Below are 21,179 nucleotides of genomic sequence, written 5' to 3' on the forward strand. Positions count from 1 at the left end.
AGCAATTTTGTGGAATCATTTCACCACTTTTTTAGACCATCCTTTGCAAGGCCACAGGAGACGAAGTCTGACACATAGTCAATGCCTAGAGAGGATGGTACAGGAGTATCTCCAAGTGAACATCGAAGCCGTGACTGTGTCACTGGACCCTTGCTCATTTTGGGCTTCCAATCTGGAAAAATGGCCGGAGCTCGCCACTCACGCCTTGGAGATCTTGTCATGCCCTGCAGCCAGCGTTCTCTCAGAACGTGTGTTCAGCGCTGCTGGTGGTGTGCTGACAGATAAGCGCATGTGGCTGTCCACTGAGAATGTAGACAGACTCACGTTCATAAAGATGAACAAATCATGGATCCGCAAGGACTTTTCTACCCCTGTGTCATCCTGGGGAGACTAAAAGCTTGAGGATTTGGTAAAATCACCTCACCAACCATTTTAAGCAACTCTGGGGCAATTGATGCCTCTTAAGTTGTGTCTGTGCCACAATTTTTGGAAAAATGGAGACTCTTTTTGGAGTCCCCTTGGTGTGTTTTATGTGACGTTGGCATTGTCAATTCCAGGTGGGTTGGGTCGCTCCCCCCCCCTTTTAACCGTAAGAAACTACATACACTATGGCTTGGGGTAACACAGATGGTTGAGTCTGAAGAGCTGTTTACTCAGAGGTCTGCTCCAAAGCTTCATTGTCTGCTAGTCAGCATAGTAGCCCATCTCAGAAGCAAGCTACACCGCCTGTGTATCTAATAAGAATTTTTAACTGCATCTAGCCTAGGCAATACTTTGGGCGTAGTAGCCCAGCTGTGAAGCAAGCTGCACCGCCTGTGTATCTAATAAGAATTTTTAACTGCATCTAGCCTAGGCAGACTGTGGGGACCCCCAACCAAACCCAGACACTCAGCACCCCTACCGCCCCCCTTTCTTTGACAATACAATAATGTAACTCTTACAACTGGATGGGTGAGGATCGGTCACAGCTTTATTAACTGTTTATACTCATTCCATTAGAAAAGCATTTTATTTCTAAAATAATACAGCTTGTTGCAGCATGCCCTGTGTCTCCACACTGGCAAGTTGGCCAACAAGTGTAACTCTCCAACATGTCCTTTCTATTTCCAGGCCACGGAGGATCCTGCGTACTCGTATGCAGGACTCTGACCCCCATCCATCACTCTTAACGCTTGTTCCACTCCGTCCTGGAGTCCTGACAGGAATATGTCCAGTCCAATATCCATTAAGTGAACACCGTCGGGCCGTATGAGGCCTGCTTTATCTCCTTCCAGTTGTAGGTGTCGTATTACTACACCGCCTCTGTCTCTTCTAAATTTTGCCATCCGAATATTTATTACCCACCTTGTCCGTTCGATGGCCGTGATGTCTCGCGCACCTTGCCATACCACTATCGGCACAAGTTAGTTTTGTGAAAAATTCTCTGAAGCGATCAGTGTCTAGTTTCATTATTGCCATTAGTTATGCACTCTTTACCCCCGGCCTGTATAACTAAGATGACCGGACCTCTTGCCTCTCTCCCTACCTTGATTACCTCTATTAGTACCTGTGACCATTGCAGGCCTCTAATACCTCTCCAGTTGAAATATGTGTTATGAAACTCAAATTTTCTCCAACCTGGGTGGACTTTCACCCCTTTTTCTGCACAATATATATACGAGTGGCCTATCACCCACACTGTTGGCTTAGCGTCACCTGTAAAAGAAACAAACCACGTTAGGATAACAAGTCCGGTGTTATGTATCGCGCCAAACACATGGATCGCCATCTCCCTATCCTCTGAACTTCCGTTTCCGACAGTCCTGCTCTTGCTGCTTCCGTGGCTGCGCCAATGCGGAATGAGTGTGTCCCATAATCTTTGGGTTGGTTCCCTGCCGATGTTAGGCATTTATTATATATAGCTTGGAACTGGTATCTTGATAATAGCGTTCCATCAATGTGCGATAGGAAGAAATTACTTTGTGATCTGAAGGTTATATATTTTTTTACTATAGTTACCCGACTCAGTGTACCGTTTGTGGATTGTAGAAGTACCCAAGTGCCCCTGCCCGCTGGAACCGTTTACGATTTGCATATGTGTAGACATATTGCATTATTGCCTATGGTGTAATAAGCCTCCACTGGTGGTAATTTTGGATTGAGGGACTAATTCGCTTATGCAAAGCGCCCCGAAGAAGTTGAACGCAAATGCAGTAGATAGTAGTGTTGCTTCAAATTGTGAGTTTCACGTTAATGGTGTTAGGGATATGATGTGAGAAATCAGTTGTAGTGACACGGGATGGGACGTCTACACTCCTGACTTGGCTGACCCCTTTTCCACCCTTTTATGGATTGTATGATGATGAATCTCTTTGTCACATCTCCCCAATTCAGTAGTTGGAAGTGAAATGCTACTCCGGTCAGACACCGCTGCGCTGATGCCCCTGATATGCCCCTCATCATTAGCTGGTGGAGAAATTCTATGGTGACTTGTAATCTGGCTGGTTCACATTGGTCAACCCGTCTGCCTTCTACTAGTCGTGTCCACTCTTCCCATGCCTTACCGTATGCTTACCACATCGACGGGGCAACTGACGCTCTGATTAATGGCATCAACTATTCGCCACTAGATCCCATAGGGAGGGTGGGCAACTGTTGCCCGATGGGTGGGCGTTGGGGAGGAGCTCTGTGAAAATCTGCCAATTGAATTGTGATAAAGCATTAGCAGCAGCGTTAGACCCCTCAGCATCTTGGCTTGCGCGGACCCATGAATTGTGTTTTAGGCACAGGAATGCTAGCCGGCGTAGTAGGCCTAGCACTGGGAGAGACGATCATGCCATCTTATTAATGCAGTGCGCTAGGCTGGTGTTTTTTGTTATGAAATGTATATTTTTGTTAGCCAGGCGCGCGCCCCATATTTCTATTGCTACCACTATTGGGAAGAGTTCCAGGAGTGTCTGTTTTTTTGTCAGCACTTGTTCTGCCCAATACAGAGGCCATAAGCTTGTGCACCATTGGTTATTTAGTATCGCTGCATATCCGCCTGATTCTTCCGCCCCGGTGAATAATCTTAGTTCAATGTTGGACTGTTCTGCTGACATAAAAAACGTGTGACCGTTGAATGATTATAAGAAGGTTTTCCACACCTCTAAGTCCGCCGATAGCTGCCTGCTGATTCTGATTCTATGACTCGGTTTTGATGCCCCTTTTGTTGCGGGCGATAAATGACAAGAAAAAACCCTTCTGACTGGCATCACCCGGCTCGCAAACACGAGGAGACCTAGTAATACTTGCATATGCTGTAGTGTTACTTTCCATACTGCGCAAAAACCCTCGATCAGGTGTAATGTTTTGGTATTTTTTCCCATGGGAGGCGGAACAACCTTGCTGTGGTGTCGATTTCGATGCCTAAGAACGATAGCTTTGTTGTGGGGCCTATGGTTTTTGTTGGGCATAATGGGACTCCAAACCAACGGGAGATGTTTGTGAATTCGTTGAGTAAGGGGCAGCGAAAGGGGATGACCAATCGCCATGGCCCGCGGAGGGGCCACCACAGTCACTGACTCCTTCCCTATTTAGTATAGAGTCTACCAATACTTTGGGCGTAGGAGCCCAGCTGTGATGCAAGCTATACTGCCTGTGTATCTAATAAGAATTTTTAACTGCATCTAGCCCAGGCAATACTTTGGGCGTAGTAGCCCAGCTGTGAAGCAAGCTGTACCGCCTGTGTATCTAATAACAATTTTTTACTACATCTAACCCAGCCAATCATTTGCTAGTATTGCTAGTAGCAGTGTCGCATGGGCTATAAACCTTGCATAGCCTGGGCATTTTTTGAGATCGCTAAGGATGACCCAACTCATGTTATCTGTTACATTTGTCACCAAAAGCTAAGTAGAGGCCAAAAAAACAATAGTTTGAGTACTTTATGCTTGAACCGTCACATGGATATGAAGCATAAGTTGCAGTGCGAAGCTCACTGTGCTACAATGCGGCCTAGCGGGCCGGGCCAACCACCATCTGCCCCACCTGTGTCATCCTGGGGAGACTAAAAGCTTTAGGATTTTGGAAAATCACCTCAACAACCATTTTTAGCAACTCTGGGACAATTGATGCCACTTAAGTGGTGTCTGTGCCACAATTTTTGGAAAAAATGGAGACTCTTTTTGGAGTCCCCTTGCTGTGTTTTACATGACGTTGGCATCGTCAATTCCAGGTGGGTCGGGTCTCTCCCCCCCTTTTAACTGTAAGAAACTACATACACTATTGCTTGGGGTAACACAGATGGTTGAGTCTGAAGAGCTGTTTACTCATACTATAGCCTGGGAATCAGAGGTCTGCTCCAAAGCTTCAGTGTCTGCTAGTCAGCATAGTAGCCACCACCTGTAGATCTAATTACAAATTTTTAACTGCATCTAGCCCAGGCAATACTTTAGGCCTAGTAGCAGTGTCTGCTAGTCTGCGGAGTATCCCAGCTGTTAAGCAAGCTACACCACCTGTGGTTTGGACACTTAATTTTTTCAAAGGAAATGCTACGGGCCCCCGGCACACTCAGTGAAGAGCATCGGGGAGGCGCCCCAAGGCAAAGGGGCTGGGACTGGCGGTAGCATGCCTTGCGGTCGACCGCTAAGCTCGATCCTTATAAAATATTTTTAACTGCAGCATCTTTAGTGGACGATACTGGAGCTGGAACTCTATTTTATTAGAAAAGTAGAAACATTACAAATAACAAAACAAACTCATACAGAGCAAAAAAACCCTACCTGTCCCAGCACTCTCTCACACTACATACAACAAAAACTATTACAACAAGCTATTTACAACTTCCTACCACATCCAGTTCCACTGCCCAACAATACCAAACATAACACCCTATAACACCACTAACAACAATTCCCCCCCCCACCACCTAACCTAAACCTCTACCTAAACCCACCACCCCTGATCCGACACTAGCCACCAAGATCAAGAAAGTTTTCCGAGCTTGGGTCAGACTTCAATGTTTTTCCCCAGATGGGCCCGGGCCAGGCCAGACCAGTCCTTAGAACACCAAAACCCCACAACCCCCCCTAACTCAAAAAGAAAACCCCACCCCACCTAACTAAACCCCTTTACTAAAATAACCACATATTTTATATATAGATAACCATACTTCATATTATATATTATATACAAACTTCACATTACAAAACCCATTTGCTCAAGTTTGGTGCTTGAAAACCCTCTCCACTACTTATCATGCCAAAACAAAACAAAAATCTAATTGTGGAAGAAACCAGCCCACCACCAGGAGAAAAGAGTTGGAGTTCTACAAGACTAAGGCACCCCAAAGGAGAACCCTCTCCAAAGCCGAGAGGCTCTCCGTGCACCCAGTCGTTCATACTCCAAGGAGCGTACCTTCACCAGGTCACCTAAGATGTTACTACAAACTTCTTCCAAAGGGAGGATTTTGCTACCCGTCGATACTAAGGCAAGGTCTCTGAATGCCCCATAGGCCCACTCAGGGTAGGAGAGGTAAGCCAGCCGAGGCCAACCCATGGAAGCACCCACCCTGTTGTAAACCTCTATATTGAAGTGACACCGAAGCAGTAAGTGCTCCATGCTTTCCAACATGTCTGCACAATCCTCCCGAGGACAATTCCTGTCCTCAGAATTCCTGTACTTCAGGTTGTCCCTCACATATAGCTTACCATGGAAACAGCGCCAAGTCAAGTAAAAAAACTTCAAGGGGATTCTACTTGAATTTAAAAGACTTAATCCTACCTCCAGATCCCCACTTGGGCAGTCCCTGAGGGCCAGAGATTTTTGGAAGTGTGTTGACAAGACCCTCTCATCAAGAAGTTTCCTTGACAGAGTTCTTATCTCCTACACCCCCAGTCCCCACCGACGTATTGTCTTCAAAACCGGGGTAACATAAGCCGGGAGATACCCATGAGGTACGCGGAGATCCTTCACGCGCACCCCTGTCTCCCATTCCTGGAAGAAGGGCCAAAACCACCCCCTGCAGGAGAATACCCACGGAGGAGCCCTCTCTTTCCAGAGGTTCGAAATGTTTGCTTTCAAAAAGGTGTTCACTAGAAACACCACAGGGTTGACCATATTCAACTCCCCTAGTCTCCTCGTACGGTAAGTAACCTTTCGCTTGACTAGGTTCAACCTATTCCCCCATAACAGTTGGAAGAACAGGCTATAAACCCGCGTCCAGAAAGGCTCTGGCAAGATGCAGACAGTACCCAGCTAAATTAACAAAGGGAGCAGGAAGGCCTTATACAAGTTCACCCTTTCCCTCAGGGTCAGAGACCAACCCTTCCATTGGTCCACTTTCTGAGAGGCACATGCGAGCCTACCATCCCAGTTTCTGGAGGCATAATCACCCTGGCCAAAGTCAACTCCCAAGACTCTGGCATACTCTTGGGGCTCCAGAAGGGTGTCTGGGAGACCAAAACCAGGGTCTCCCCCTCCCAACCAGAGACTCTCATACTTATCCTGATTGAGATTGGACCTGGATGCTTCCGAGTAGCACTCCACCTCTGACATCACCACCCCAACCTCCTCCTCCGAGGAGACAAAGACAGTGACATCATCAGCTTAGGCCACCTCCCGTGCTCCGGAGCCACCCATCTCTATCCCCACCAACGATCCACCCTTCTAACAAAAGGATCAATCGCGAACACATACAGTAAAGGACTAAGAGGACAACCTTGGCGAACACCGGAACCCACCTCAAAAGGCTGCCCAACCATTCACCAGCGGAAAGCTCTCTGCCCCTCTGTAAAGGGTTTTTAGCCAATCCACAAAACCGCCTGGCAGACCATACCTCAGAAGAGTAGACCAGAGGTACCAATGATCAACTCGATCATAAGCCTTAGCCTGATCCAGGGACAGCATAAACCCCTTCCAAAGGCCCGCCCTGCCCGCTCCACCGCTTCTCGGACACCAAGAACCGCACTAAAACTGCTACTGCCCAGAATACAGCAGTGCTGGGCCTCCAAAAGGAGATCTGGCGCAAATTTCACCAACCTATTAAGAATCTCCTTAGCCAGGACCTTCCTGTCCACATTGAGATGTGCTATGGGATGCCAGTTCTCAATGTGTGACGGGTCCTTACCCTTTGAAAGAAGGATCAAAGCAGACCTCCTCATTGATCTCAGTAAAGCGCCCGAGGACAGACACTCATTAAATACCCGAGTCAACAAGGGGACCAAGGAGTCCTTAAAGGTCTTATAAAACTCCGATGTTAAGCCATCCAGACCTGGCGATTTTTTGAGCCGAAGCCCATCAATCGCCAGTCTCACTTCCTCTTCTTTGATCACATCTTCCAAAACACCAAGAGAGGGGTCTACCCCTGACTCAGGAATGGTCTCAGCCAGAAAAGCCGACATCCTGTCACGATCCAGTTCCTTCCTCCCCAAGAGATGTGAGTAATAAGATCTGATGACTTCCAAGATCCCTGATCTGGACCTCATCATAGAACCTGTACCATCCTTCAGACCTACCACAACCTTACTATTTACTGACATCTTACAGTTTCTGTAAGGATCAGGCGAGCGGTATTTCCCGAAATCCCTCTCAAAAACTAAAGATGTGTGCTTATCATACTGACACCTCTTCAGTAAGGATTTCACTCTGGAGATCTCCTCACGGTCACCCCCAGCCGAGACAAGACACTCGAGTTTCCTCCTTAGGCTCTGATACAGGCGCTCCCTGTTCAAGCTTCTGAGGTTCGAGAGCTGGCGGAAGAATCTCGCTACCCGGTGTTTAAATATCTCCCACCACTCTGACTTAGTGCTACAAAGGCCCAACAACGGTACCTGGCTCTGAAGAATATCCTCAAAGGACCGTCTTACAGCTGAATCCTGAAGGAGTGTCGAATTGAGCTTCCACACGCCTCTTCCCACCCGAGGGGTCTCTGTGACGTTCAAAGAAAACAAAATCAAACAGTGATCGGAGAATTCTACCTCCACCACCGATAATGGTGAGGAAACAGCCTCCTCCTTCAAATAAAACCTATCTATTCTAGATCTAGTCTGACTTCCTCTAAAGTATGTGAACCCCACGTGGCCTGGGTTATTCCCGATGTGGACATCCACTAGGCGAGACTCACTAACTATACTATTTAACGCGACGCTGTCGTAAGCCAGCCGGTCTCTGGAACCTCTTCTGTCCTAGGGCCTTGAGACATTGTTGAAGTCCCCTCCAAAGACCACCTGCCGGCTAGAAAACAGAAAGGGTTTAATCCTCATAAAAAGACTTTTACGATCCCATTTGGACTGTGGACCATAGATGTTTATGAGCCGAAGCTCTTGTCCCTTCATGAGCACATCCAAGATAAAGCACCTCCCCATTTCCAACTCAATAACCCGTCGGCATTCAACATCTGCGGATTTAAAAAGAACCGCCACCCCGCTATATGGCTCAGCCGCAAGAGACCAGTAGGAAGGCCCATGCGACCATTCCCTTCTTGCTTTACGCAAAGATGTCAGATCTGATAACCTGGTCTCCTGCAAAAATAAAATGTCGGTGTCAAGTCGACCGAGAAAATCAAAGGCTGTAAACCTAGCCGCATCTGACTTTATGCTGGCAACATTAATGATTGCCAGCGTCAACGGGGTGAGTGCCGCCATCATGGGTGATTGGGTTCGACGACTTTTTTCCCACGCCCTTGTGACACAGAAACCTCTTCAGTAGAAGCAACTCGCTTCAAACATACAGACACATCCATCCCCTCCTTTCGCACCCCTTTGTCTGAAGAGCTCGGTGCAGCCTCCTCCCCTGAGGGCTTACTTTCCAGTGAAGAAGGCCCAGCGCCCTCTAAAGTCCCTGCCACCACACCTGCCGCACCCGGCACCACGTCCTCCTCCTCCCCATCTGAAGAGGAAGGAGAGATGTCACATAAGACATGATACCGGTTGGTGAGGTCCACCAGGGGCGGGGCGGTTGAGCCCTCCTCCGGCAACTGGGTCTGTGTCTCAGCTGGTGTCCCCAGGGGGTCCCATTCCAAGGATGAGCCCCGAGGCCCCCTCGCCGATTTGATTTTAGCCTTCTTTTTCCCATTATGCTTTTTATGTTTTGAATCTAGCCATTCCTTCGCGTCTTCATTGAGATCTTCACTACATGAGGAACGCGAGGCCTCGGCATCCTCCTCTCTATTGAGTCTCTCCACTTCCTAGTCCATCTCACTGCCTGAGACCTCAGCCACAGGTCTACTTACACCAGGGTTATGAGGCAGGGTCATCACCCCTCCACTCCCCCCCCCGGTGCCCCTCCTGCCGTCTCTCCTGCTGCCTCACCCTAGAGGGGCCCGGCTGTCTGCTCTTCACTGGTCTCTTGCTCCTCCCACCTCCACTAGTCCCCTCACCAGCAGGATTGGAACCCTTGCCACAGGCCAAATCCACCGGATTCAGGACCGCATTGGCAAAGGAGTGTGGACAGCGGCTGAACGGATGACCAAGATCCCCACACAGATTACACCTAATGTCACCACAAGTTGCAGCAAGGTGACCAAGATCCCCACATAAAGCGCACTTCACCACCCTGCACCCTGCGCTAAAATGTGAGGGACTACCGCACTTGTGGCAGACCTTCGGCTGCCCCTGGTAAAAGATCATGATCCTATCCCTCCCTAAAAATGTTGAGGAAGGGATGTGCGTAACGGTATTACCCAAAACTTTTAACTTAATCATAAAGGTCCAGGCCCCAGACCAAATGCCTAAACGATCCAGATTTTTTTCGGGGATCTTGACTACATCCCAGAAGCTGCTTATCCAGGTCATGATGTCCACACAAGAAAGTGACTCGTTACCTGTTAATACGGTCACTTTCTTAACCACGTTCTGACGGGAGATCGCTTGCACTGAGAACCCCCGCCATTCTGGGCGACTATGAGTCAGCTCGTACTGAGACCAGAAAAGCTCCATGTCCTCTGGTCTCACGAAACTGACATCAAAGTAGGTGGTGCCGAAAGGTTGGATTAAGGCACAGATGTTCTCTGCCTTGAAACCCATCTTCAGGAGGAGCTCCGCCACCTTGTCCCTAGGGGGACACGCATCATCGTTCACCCACCGAAAATGGACCACATTTTTATGGGCACCACCCTGCCCTGGTGTCGGCAGAGACCACACCGTCCCTGCACCTTTAGCTTGGAAGGCTGATAATCCATGCCTCTTTGTCCAAAAAGACAGGTCAGCCACCCCTTTCCCCACAGTAAAGCTTTCCTCACCCCTTTTCAGGGCCTCCAAAAGACGCCGTTGCAAGTCACCATCGCCAAGCTCCCCAGACAAAGACTCAGACACACCACCCAACCCAACCGCAGCAGCCCCAGCATAGCTACCCCCTTGGGGCCTGACCCCTACTGCTGGGAGGGCAGTGGAACTCTCACCAACTACACCACTTTTTGCACCCCCCACACTCACTTCCACCTCACCACTCACCCCATTCGTCCCCCCATCAGCCATTACCACCTCCATCTCTCCTCCATCCACAACCTCCACACACCCACCTCCCTCCACACTTACATCAACAGGATAAGGTAGGGCCCCAGCGTGCTCACTATTTACAGTATTTACACTGTTTACAACATTATTTGTAACTATCTCCTTATCAGCTGCCACCACAGTCACTTTATTTACCTCCAGGGCCTCCTCAACGGGCCCTCCGTTACCCTGGGTGACAGAAATACCAACCACCCCTTCGGCCCCAGGGGCCATGATCATCTCGCCCACTTTGGCATGCTGCGCCCCTGTCGCAGCAGCATGCTTCTCTGCCCCCCCCCCTGTACCCCCAGTGACGACCGGCTTAGATACAAGGGGAAGAGCAGGAAACTCCGCCATACTCTCAATGTCTGGTATTTTTACCAAAACCGCTGCACCACCACCCCTGCGGTGAACCGCAGAGATGGCAGCTTCACCACTCACGCCCTCCTTTCTGCTCTCCCCGCCTGACCCACAGCCTGCACTCACTGACAGAGCCGGCTGCTGCCCAGCGGGGTTTGCACGGGAAATAGCAGGCACATCAGGCATGTTTATATATTTAAAACTCACCATTTCCCATGCAGCACCGGAGTTTTTTCCCCTTCCGTTTATCCTCTTGGGTTTTCCTTTCACCTCCTCCGCTGGCATATCATCACCAAGAGAAAACCCTGTCAGATCCATAGGGTATTCCTGATGCTTTATAGCCTTTAACAGGCCCTCACATCCACTTGACTTGTAATCTTCCTCACTAACGTCAAGTTCACCCCCGGCGTCCGACATGGAAACAGGCTCCTGCCCCGGTCTCAGTGAACAATCATCTGCCGAGGCCGTACTCACTGACTTCTCCACAACAACCTCTGTAGTTTTGCCGCCATCTTGGCTCACCTCCATGCTGCAGGTAGAGTCCAGCCCTTGCTCCTTCCCACCTGGCTGGACACCACTGACTGAACCTCCTGGGGGCAGGACCTGATCGCTGCTAGGTGGAACACACTCAAGATTGATGCTGCTCAGTTCATTGCATGCAGTAATGCTGCCGGCTGACTTGGGAGGAGCAACAGGGCCTGGTGAAACAGTTGAGTGCTGTGGAACAACAGAGCCCAGCGCACCAGAATCATGCACAGCAACAGAAACCACTTTTTTTTTCCCTTTTTGCAAAGTGGCAGAGTCCTGCACCGCAGCAGAAACATGCTGTGTGGCAGAGCCTTGCAGAGCACACACACCGCTCAGAGCCCTGCAGAGCAGAACCCCGCGTAATGACCGATCCGGGCCGCACAGCCGAACCACATATGACAGCAGGACCGTGCCGGGTGCAACTGCCAGGGGGGACCACACTGACAGTCATGACATGGGGTGATCTCTCCCGAGACCTTGTACAGCTAGGTGAGGCAACACCAGCCTGAGCGCCAAGGGCTGCATTCTCATTACCACTGCCCTGGCTTGGTTTCCCCATGCTGGCGAAATGCCGATCATTCTGGAGCTTCAGCATAAAAATGTCCTGCTTTTTTCAGGATTTCCTCCTGGAGGGCTATTATGGCCTCCCTTTTCTCCCTCAGGGCTTGCACCCTGACAGCTACACCCTGGGTATTCTTCCCACCTGCAGAGCTGCAACCACCCCACTTTGCTTATTCCATTTTGATTTCCTCTTGCAAACGAGTAATGTCCCTACCCGTCTCTCCATAGATTTTAAACATGTAGGAGATGCGGGCAGTGAAAGTTTCCACAGTGTCCCGAGAATCCATGGTTCCCCAATTCCTTTTTAGGGCCACATGACCAGACCCCCCAACCGTCACACCGGTAGTCATTTTAGGGGCAGACGCACGCCCCTTACCTGGCTGTGGTTTGGATCCTTCCTTGAGAGCTGGACCTGGGGAATCCATGCTCTTAAGTCTAGCTGACCTCCTAACACCTTCCTCAGCCGATGAAGATGGCTCCCTGCCCCCCCCAGGTGCAGATCAGGAGGCAGGAGCAGGAGCCACCATGAGCCCCTCCTGGGAATCCCTGCCTCTCCCTGGGGAGTAGAGAGGCAGGACGTGGTACTTCTTCCTGGTTCTTTGGAGAGCACACTCCAAACACACACAGTTCCTGCACACGATAAGCTCCTCGTCTTCCTGTTTCTGTGGCTGCTGGCAGCAGACTTGCCTTCCAATAGATCCTTGTAAAAGGATTTAAAGTGTACTCATTCAAACTACAGATCCAATTTAAATTACAGAGCTTAGACCTGCCACCACAGCGGGGGGGCTCGACCCACCAGCGGACAGGCACCAGTATTGGGAGATGGGGGCTGGCCATCAGGGTCCACCGCGGCTCTGGCACAAACCCGGCGACACGGAGGTCGCACGGGCAGGAACGGACTGGCCGTGTCGGCTTCACACTCCAGCGTAGTCCCTCTGCCCGCTTGCGCCCGTAACCTCAAAGGGATGCGCAAGCAGCTTTTCTTCCCAGGGCTGTTCCCCACCCAGCAGGAACGTGGGGGAGCTCAGGTCGGCCTTCCACTGTACTCCCTTTCCTCCCTCGCCCTCTTTCCTTCTTCCGTTGTCCATCTAACCCCTCGGCTCTGTCGTGTCCACTCTCCCTCCAGCTCTCTCCTTCTCACAGGTGGACTACCGCGTGTATTCACACTGTGGCGAATCTTTTGGGTCCAGGCATAAGAAGTTGTCGAGGTAATGGATAATATGTGCCCCCTTAGTAACATCCATTACAACCCATTCGAGGAAGCAACTAAACGCCTCAAATAGTGAGCAGGTCTGGACCACCGCATGGGTAAACAGCGATCTATATAGTATGCTCCTTCCCAGAAGCAGCCCAACAGGTGGACACTATTCGGAGGCACAGGTAGTAACAGGAACGCCGCATCAATGTCTGTTTTGGCCATTAGGATGACCCTTCCCAACTTCTTGATCCGCCTGATTGCCTTGTCAAAGGATGGATATGACAAATGGTGGATTAGTCCGAATGTATTGGGTTCCGTTTTTTGCACAACTCACAACAGGGATACCACTACGTCTTGTAAGGAAAGTGTTCTGAATGGAACCGCCATTCTACCTAAAGATATTTATTTTTTTAATTTTCTTGTCACGACGTCTGGGTGTTGATAGGCTGATTTTAGATTTTTACTCCAGCCTTTCTTGATTTTAGAAGGGCATGACATGCCTATATCTGTGTCTCCCCTCCTTTTACTCCTCCACCTCTTTTCTTTTCGCATGACTATATGTACTTGTCACTTTTCCATGTGTTTGTTGTGTCTTCTGAGCAGTTTGTCAGCTTTTGGACACCTTTGAAGATGTTTTCTATGTGTTTCTATGTGTTTTTGTTTGCCTGCCATTGGTTTTAATGGTGTTCGACGAACAGTTCGACGAACACACCGGTGTTCGACGAACCGAACCCGAACACTACGGGGGTGGCTCAACTCTATTTACTACCTTATCTGGCCATGTGGTGTGTGACACATCATCAGACACATCCTGTTTCATTTATGATGGAGTGACTCTGAAAGTCGCAAACCTATTTTTATAGGGCCATCAGGCGGCCCTTAGTATTCTTAAAGGGCCAGCAGTCGCTCCTCGCTATTGTTAGAGAGACATCAGCCGACTATGCTTTGCTGTTCCCATTATTAACGAGTGGGTCTACTATACTGTTATTGCGTATGCAATGACTACAGGCGCTGCCAAAAATTTGGACGCACTCTAATGCCCCTTACAAGAGATGTAGAGGTCAGAGAGTCTCCTAAAAACAATGCTCCAATTATTAGGAAGTTGGTCTCCCATAGTGTTTGCCTATGCAGTGAAGCAATGGCTGCCAAAAATTTGGAGGAACTCCAATGCCCCTTGCAAGAGAGGTAGATATGTTGATATGGTAAATATGTTGGTGATATGGTGGTGGAAGATGAGGATACGGAGAAGGAGGAGAAGAAGAGCAAATAAACAAAATCAGTAAGCATATACAGTTATATGAAAAAGTTTGGGCACCCCTATTAATCTTAAGCTTAATGTTTTATAAAAATTGGTGTTTTTGCAACAGCTATTTCAGTTTGATATATGTAATAACTGTTGGACACAGTAATGTTTCTGCCTTGAAATGAGGTTTATTGTACTAACAGAAAATGTGCAATCTGCCTTCAAACAAAATTTGACAGGTGCATAAGTCTAGGCACCTCACCAGAAAAGTGACATTAATATTTAGTAGATCCTCCTTTTGCAAAAATAACAGCCTCTAGTCGCTTCCTGTAGCTTTTAATGAGTTCCTGGATCCTGGATGAAGGTATTTTTGACCATTCCTCTTTACAAAACAATTCCAGTTCAGTTAAGTTTGATGGTCGCCGAGCATGGACAGCCCTCTTCAAATGATCCCACAGATATTCAATGATATTCAGGTCTGGGAACTGGGATGGCCATTCCAGAACATTGTAATTGTTCCTCTGCATGAATGCCTGAGTAGATTTGGAGCGGTGTTTTGGATCATTGTCTTGCTGAAAGATCCATCCCCTGCGTAACTTCAACTTTATCACTGATTCTTGAACATTGTTGTCAAGAATCTGCTGATACTGAGTGGAATCCATGCGTCCCTCAACTTTAACAAGATTCCCAGTGCCGGCATTGGCCACACAGCCCCAAAGCATGATGGAACCTCCACCAAATTTTACTGTGGGTAGCAAGTGTTTTTCTTGGAATGCTGTGTTTTTTTGCCGCCATGCATAACGCCTTTTTGTAGGACCAAACAACTCAATCTTGGTTTCATCAGTCCACAGGACCTTCTTCCAAAAAGAAATTGGCTTCTCCAAATGTGCTTTTGCATACCTCAGCCGACTCTGTTTGTGGCGTGCTTGCAGAAACGGCTTCTTTCGCATCACTCTCCCATACAGCTTCTCCTTGTGCAAAGTGCGTTGTATAGTTGACCGATGCACAGTGACAATATCTGCAGCAAGTTGATGCTGCAGCTCTCTGGAGGTGGTCTGAGGATTGTCCTTGACTGATCTCACCATTCTTCTTCTCTGCCTTTCTGATGTTTTTCTTGGCCTGCCACTTCTGGCCTTAACAAGAACTGTCCCTGTGTTCTTCCATTTCCTTACTATGTTCCTCACAGTGGAAACTGGCAGGTTAAATCTCTGAGACAGCTTTTTGTATCCTTCCCCTGAACAACTATGTTGAATAATCTTTGTTTTCAGATCATTTGACAGTTGTTTTGAGCCCATGATGCCACTCTTCAGCGGAGATTCAAACAGGAGAACAACTTGCAAGTGACCACTTTAAGTAGCTTTTCTCATGATTGCATACACCTGGCTATGAAGTTCAAAGCTCAATGAGGTTACAAAACCAAAAAAAGTGCTTTAGTAAGTCAGTAAAAAGTAGGTAGGAGTATTTAAAACAAGAAAATGATAAGGGTGCCCATACTTATGCACCTGTTAAATTTTGTTTGAATGCAGATTGCACATTTTCTGTTAGTACAATAAACCTCATTTCAAGGCAGAAACATTACTGTGTCCAACAGTTATTACATATATTAAACTGAAATAGCTGTTGCAAAAACACCAATTTTTATAAAACATTAAGCTTAAGATTAATAGGGGTGCCCAAACTTTTTCATATAACTGTACAAATGTCTGGGTGTGAAGACAGAGGTGCATGGGAATAGAGTTAGATCTCCCCAAAAAAAGACACTGTATTTGAGTTTATGTTACGTTGCTATCATTCGGTGGTGTTGAGAAGTCTGTCAATCCAGCCTTTGTTCATTTTTATAAGAGTCAGCCTGTCAGCATTTTCAGTTGACAGGCGGATGCGCTTATCAATTATAATTCCACCAGCGGCACTAAAAACTTGCTCTGATAAAACGCTGGTGGCAGGGCAGGCCAGGACCTCCAAAGCATAGAGAGCCAGTTCATTCCACATATCCAGCTTGGATACCCAATAATTATAAGGCACAGAGGAATCACGGAGGACGTTGGTACGGTCAGCAAGGTACTCCCTCATCATCTTCTGAAACTTTGCACTCCGTGTCAGAGTACCCCCCGCTTCAGGGCCTGTGCGATGGGAGGGTCTGAGAAAACTGTCCCAGTACTTTGACAGTGTCCCACTGCCTCTGCTGGATTGAATTTGTGGCTCTCTCGCCTGTACTCCTTGGTTGTACAATGAACTGTGACCTCTACCGCCAGCGTTTTCAGATGGGAATTTTTTCACTAATTCCGCAACAAGGGTCATCTTGTACTGCCCCATTTTATTAGGCCTGTCCTGCAAAGGAATAAGAGACATAAAGTTCTCTCTGTAGAGTGGGTTTAGAAGCATCACCAACCAGTAATGACTGTCACCCAAAATTTGAGCAACGCGAGGGTCACGGGAAAGGCAGCGTAACATAAACTCTGTCATGTGTGCCAGACTGCAAAGAGGCAAGACTTCCATGTCTTCTCCAAGAGGATGACTGACCATGCTCTCCTCCTCCTCTTCCTCATCCTCCCTGTCCTCAGGCCATCCACGCTGAATAAACGGTATGGCAGTTGTTCAGGTAGTACCCTCTATAGCGCAGGAAACTAGCTCCTGTTCTTCCTCCTCCTCGTCCTCTTCCTCACTGTCACCCAATCCACATTGGGATGAGATGAGGCTGGGCTGTGTGTATTCATCCGTTATGGTTCCTTGCTCTATCTCATCATGCTCCACCTGCAATGCATCCTCTTTAATTGAGAGCAGAGAGCGTTTCAGAAGACAGAGAAGTGGAATGGTGTCCCTAATTCTGGCATCATCGCTGTTAGAACTCTCCTGTTAGGTTTTTTCTATTTTGCTGGTCACATGAACTTTTTGCCTATTTAATCCTGCTCCGCCCTTCTGGCCATGCTGGACTTCATTGTAATTTCTACTCTTAAGCTAGCCAGGTGCTTTGTAACCTTTCTCGGTCAGTTTAGCTAGGTCTTTTGACCTTTATGTTCTATGTTGTGTGTTTGTCTTTTTACTGCTACAATTTCTGCTAGGAGGTGTCCATCTTTCTCCCAGTCCCTAGTCCTTGTAGGGATCCCTCCCTCACATCTATAGGTCTTCGTTCAGACTAGCTGAGGACTTTAGCGGGTCTGATCGCAGGATCAGGTTCCCCATTACATCATAGGGATCTAGCTTAGTTCTATTGTAGGGACAGATCTCCTGTCTTTCCTTAGTGCTTGTAGCCTATCATAACAGTAAGTCCAGCCCAAAAATATCTCTAAGGAAAGACCTCCAGTTTCCATCATGGTGTCGGTTCAGGATTTGGCTCAATGCCTGCAGGGACTCTCTCTGGAGGTGGCCGAGCTCCAACAACACGTGAGTAGCTGTTCTGGAGTGCATTTTGTGGAGCCAAATGTACGATTGCCTGATTTATTTTTAGGTGAACAAGATTTTTTTTCCATTAAAAATGCTTGTTTATTGTATTTTCGTTTGAGGCCCAGATCCTCTGGTGATGAATCACAGCACATAGGGTTCATAATGTGACTTTTGCGCAAAGAACCTCAGGGATGGGCCTTTTCTCTCCAACCTAGTGATCCGTGCTTTAGATCAGTGGATGTTTTTTTTTCTGCTTTGGGGTTGTTGTATGATGATCCAGATCGTGTCACATCAGCTGAGACGGAATTGAGACTTTTGAGACAGGGATCAGGTAATGTGGAAAATTATTGCACTCACTTCCATCGGTGGTCTGCTCAGGTGGGGTGGAACGATTCAGCTCTGAAAAGTTTGTTTCTTGCTGGGCTAGGTGAAAGGGTTAAGGATCTGCTTATTGCTTATCCTACACCTGGAAACTTGCAGGAGGCAATGCAATTAGCTATACGGGTGGACAGGAGACAGCGTGCAAGGGTTAATGAGAGTAAATCCTTTGCCATGTCAGTTCCTAGTCTTGAGAGGGTCTGTACTGACATTGGAGAGCCGATGGAGATTGGGGTGATGTCACCCCGCTCTCAAGAAAAAGACCGCAGGTTTTCAGAAGGTTTGTGCTTTTATTGCGGAAAATCTGACCATTTCATTAAGAACTGTGTGCTTCGTATGAACAAAGAAAAAAAAAAAAAGGTCAGTTACGCCCGTATAGCCTGTTTAAACACTAATGGGATATTTCTTTCGGCTACTACTGCAGCTCAGGAAGAATTAATTGAATTTCGGGTATTTTTGGATTGTGGTTGTACTCTGAATGTGATTGATAGGGGATTCTTGGAAAAACTTAAATTAAAACCCAAACCTTTGTCATCCCCTATTGCCGTGGTTTCTGTCGATGGCTCTCCCTTGAAATGTGTTACTCACAAGGTTTATGAATTTCCCCTCACTATTAATGGTATTCACCAAGAAAATTTGGATTTGGTAGTATTAAATAATTTGCCTTCTCCAGTAATTTTGGGGTTACCCTGGTTAAAATTGCACAATCCTGTACTGGTTTGGTCTACTAATGAAATTATGTCCTGGAGCCCTAAGTGTTATGACAAGTGTTGTAACGGGCGCATTGCTGCTGTGGATAAAGGGGAATTACCTGTACCTATTCAGGATTTTTGGAAAGTTTTTTCTGAGGAGGAGTCGCAAATTTTGCCTCCCCATAGAGACTATGATTGTACCATTGAATTTGTCCCTGGAGCGACTCTTCCTAAAAGTCGTTTATTTAATCTTACTATTCCTGAGAGAAAGGCTTTGGAGGAATACATACAGACGAGCTTGGCCGCCGGTCATATCAGACCCTCTAAGTCACCTGTGACTGTTGGATTTTTTTTTGTTAAAAAAAGGACGGCGGTTTACGTCCTTGTCTGGACTTTCGCGAGATTAATAAAATTACTGTACATAATCCCTACCCACTGCCATTGATTCCTGATTTGTTTAACCAGTTAGTGGGGGCCAAGTGGTTCTCTACAATTGATCTCCGGGGGGCATACAATTTGTTGCGCATGAAGGAGGGTGATGAATGGAAGACTGCTTTTAACACTCCTGTGGGTCATTTTGAGAATCTGGTTATGCCTTTTTGGTCTTACCAATGCACCAGCATTTTTTCAGAACCTTATTAATGACATCCTTAGACCTTTGATCGGCAAAAATGTGGTTGTGTATTTGGATGACATTTTGATTTATTCGCCTGATCTGGAGTCTCATTGGCGGAGTGTACGTGAGGTATTACAGTTATTAATTGACAATTTGCTTTTTGCTAAGCTAGAGAAATGTGAGTTCGCTGTACAGAGAATTAGTTTTTTGTGCAACATTATCTCCAGCGAGGGCTTTGGGATGGACCCGGTGAAAGTTCAAGCTGTGCAGGAATTGCCTAGGCCTATTGGTTTGAAATCGATACAGAGGTTTTTGGGTTTCACCAATTATTACAGAAAATTCATTAAAAATTTTTCTATTATTGTTAAACCACTGACCGATCTCACCAGGAAAGGTGCTAATATGGTTCAGTGGACAACTGAGGCCATTGAAGCGTTTGTGTTTCTAAAGGAGAGGTTCAGCTCTGCCCCCATCCTTATGCAGGCTGATGTAACTAAGCCGTTTTTGGTTGAGGTTGAGATTTCTTCTGTGGGGGTCGGTGCGGTGTTGTCTCAGGAAAAGAAGGATGGTGTACATCCCTGTGCCTTTTTTTTTCAAAAAAAATTTCTGAGACTGAACTTAATTGCGATATTGGTAATCGGGATTTGCTGGCTATTAAACTCGCATTTGAACACTGGCGTCATCTCTTGGAAGGTGCGGAATTTCCCATTCAGGTTTTCACTGATCATAAAAATCTGATCTACCTTGATGCTGCCAAGCGCTTGAATGCCCGTCAGGCTAGGTGGGCACTTTTTTTTTCGCGGTTTAATTTTTCCGTTACTTATATCCCGGGTACCAAAAATGTTAAAGCTGATGCGTTGTCTCGCAGCTTTTCTCCCATGGTCGGTGCTGAGGAGGAGGAGAGCATTTTACAAGAAGGTGTTGTGATTGCTGCATTTGACTCCGTTTTGGAAGATGAGATTCTTAAAGCACAGGAGAATGCCCCATCTAACACTCCCCATGGGAGGTTGTTTGTGCCTAGGACCTTTAGGAGAGTTTTGTTTGTTGAGTGTCATGAGTCTCGGTTGGCAGGTCATCCAGGAATTTCTGAGACCATGAGACTTGTGGGTCACAGTTTTTGGTGGCCTGGATGGCAGAAGGAAATCATTAAGTGGGTGCGTCAATGTACTGTGTGTGCTAGATCTAAGTCTTCTCATACTCCTGCTGCAGGGTTGCTTTGCCCTCTGGAGGTTCCTAGTGTACCTTGGACACATCTGGCTATGGACTTTATTACTGACCTTCCCTCCTCTGAGGGTTTCACGGTCATCTGGGTGGTCGTGGACTGTTTTAGCAAGATGTGTCACTTGGTTCCCTTCATCAAACTGCTCTGTTCTAAGACACTCGCTAAGGCCTTTGTCAAGGAAATTGTCAGACTCCATGGTGTTCCTACTGACATTGTTTCTGATAGGGGACCTCAGTTCGTGGCTCGTTTTTGGCGTGCCTTTTGTGACAGGTTGGGAGTTCATTTGTCGTTTTCATCTGGATATCATCCTGAGTCTAATGGTCAGACAGAATGGAAGAATCAGGATGGTGAGCAGTTCTTGCGTTGTTTTGTGGCAGACAATCAAGAGGGGTGGTCTGAGTTTCTGCCGCTTGCTGAATTTGCTCTTAACAACCATACATCCTCTTCTGCTGGGTGTTCGCCTTTTTTTTTGTTGTTCTGGGAGACATCCGTCTTTTGGGTCATTCTCCAAATTGGTATCGGCTGTGCCTGAGGAGGAGAGCTTTTCCG

The sequence above is a fragment of the Phyllobates terribilis genome, unplaced genomic scaffold, assembly GCF_046119375.1.
Source record: "Phyllobates terribilis strain yellow unplaced genomic scaffold, ASM4611937v1 Scaffold_2__4_contigs__length_985480577, whole genome shotgun sequence".
Taxonomy (NCBI): Eukaryota; Metazoa; Chordata; class Amphibia; order Anura; family Dendrobatidae; genus Phyllobates; species Phyllobates terribilis.